Source organism: Chinchilla lanigera, unplaced genomic scaffold, assembly GCF_000276665.1.
Source record: "Chinchilla lanigera isolate Chin_1 unplaced genomic scaffold, ChiLan1.0 scaffold00094, whole genome shotgun sequence".
In the NCBI taxonomy this organism is placed as follows: Eukaryota; Metazoa; Chordata; class Mammalia; order Rodentia; family Chinchillidae; genus Chinchilla; species Chinchilla lanigera.
Window position 1 is genome coordinate 7685862 of NW_004955495.1, and position 2169 is coordinate 7688030.

The following is a 2169-nucleotide window of genomic DNA, read 5'->3' on the forward strand; positions in this document are numbered from 1 at the left end:
TGTTATGGATTGTACTATAAACATGGCTATGCATGTATCCCTGCAATATGATGTCTTTAACTATTTTGGCAAGATAGCTAGAGGGAGAATAGCTGTGTCAAATGGAAATTCTGGTTTTAGTTTTCTGAGGAGTTGCCATACCAATTCCCACTGTAGTTAAACTAGTTTACTTTCCCACCAGCAATGTAAAGGGTTTCTTTATCCCCACAGCCTCACCAGTATTTGTTATTCTTGATTTTTTTTATGATAGCTATGCTTTCTGGAGTAAGATGGAATCTCAGTGTTGTTTTACTTTGCATTTCTCTAATGGCCAAAGATGTTGAACATTTCTTCATGTACTTATTGGCCATTTGTCCTTCTTCTGAGAAGTGTCTCTTCATTTAACTCGACCATTTTTAATTGGGCGTTTTATTGTGGAAGGCCTAATTTTTTTTAGTTCATTACTTAGTCTACATATTAGTCCTGTGTTCAAGGTATTCCTGGAAAAAAATTTTGCCCATTCTATAGGTTATCTTTTCACTATATTGGTAGTTTCCTTTGCTATGCAAGAGCTTTTTAATTTGATGCAATCCCATTTGTTGATTCTTGATGTTATTTATTATGCAGTTGGCATTCTGTCCTTGCCTATGCCTCTGTCTTCAAGAGGTGTACCTATTTTATTTCCAGTAGATTAAGTATTTCTGTTTAAAATTTGATCTCTGACCCATTTTTATTTTAATTTAGTACATGGTTTTTAGTTTAGTACATAGAGATGTGGATAGACATTCAGTCTCCTGCATGTGGATAGCCAGCTTTCCCAGCACCATTTTTAAAGAGGCTATCCTTCCTCCAGCGTATGTTTTTGGTCCCTTTGCCAACAATCAGGCAGCTGACTGTGCCTGGTGTTGTTTCTGCATCTCTATCCTGTTCCATGGGTATATATGTCTGTTTTGAGGCCAATACTGTGTTGTTTGTAGCACGGTAGCTTTGTAATGTAACTTGAAGTCCAGGATTGTGATGCCTCCTGCCTTGCTTTTGCTTCTCAGGGCTGCTTCTGCTATTCTGGATCTCCTCTGGTTCCCTATGAATTTTAGGATAGTTTTCCCTAGTTCCATAAAGAATGCAGTGGATGTTTTCATTGGAATTGCTTTAAATATGTATATCAGTTTCTGAAGAAAGGCCAACTTGATAATATTGGTCCTGCCCACAAAAAAATAGGGGCAAACAATAAAAGGGGGTGTCCACTGCGAGGCTTGTCTCTATAGTCACTGGTGAAAAAAAACACGCGGAGACAGAGTCCACATCCATGCTGATTTGTCCCAGCAAGCCAGCAGTAGCTCTATGGCCGGGTAGGGGATAATCTCAGTGAGCCTGCACCTTTATTTTCCCACAGGTCAGGCTGGTTTCTGACTGTGAGGCTGAGCAAGGCCCATTCAGCCTGCTGCAGTCAGCACATCTTCTCTGGACCCGAACTCAGGTGGGAGTTGCTGGGTAGAGCCAGCAGCTGTCCTCAGTTTCAAACTCAGTTTGCCCTTTTCCAAGATGGCTCCTGGCCAATCAGTCTCTCCCATGGGATGGCCAAATCCACTGCACTCACCAGCCAGTGCAGTACATTTTGTTTTGGGATTTTTTTCATGGTTTGATCTTGTTTTTATATGAATGTGAACTTGGTTTCTATTTTTTGTGTGGCTGTTGTTCTGTTCTGTTCTTCCTTTCATTTCTTCCTTCTCTCTTTCCCTCCTGTCTTCTGCACCAGTTTCCCAAAGTTTGCATGATTTTCTTTTGTCCTCCAGCCTTGCTTCTAATCTCTTCCTCTTCCTGTGTTTCTCTATTTCTCCCCTAACCTCTTTTAAATTTTCTCCCCTGAGAGGAAAATGAGCATATTGAAGACTTGTTTACCGGATACAATTTTGTTCATTTTAGATTTTGCTATGTAACCACAAATGTAGCTCTTCCAGTTAAAGGTGGCAAACTAATGTCACCTAAGTCTGTCATTTTCTAGGCTGTGTTTGATGCTATTGTTATTGCTGATGGTACCACTATATCCAAAGTGACGTAGCTGTTCTAACCAGCTGTTCTTCCTGGTGTAACAAGACTGAGATCGCCTAAGGGTCATAGAAAATACTGTGTGCCAGTGCCAAAGAACCAGGGGCTGGGCCAAGTAGGCAACGATTTCTCATCTCCAGTAAA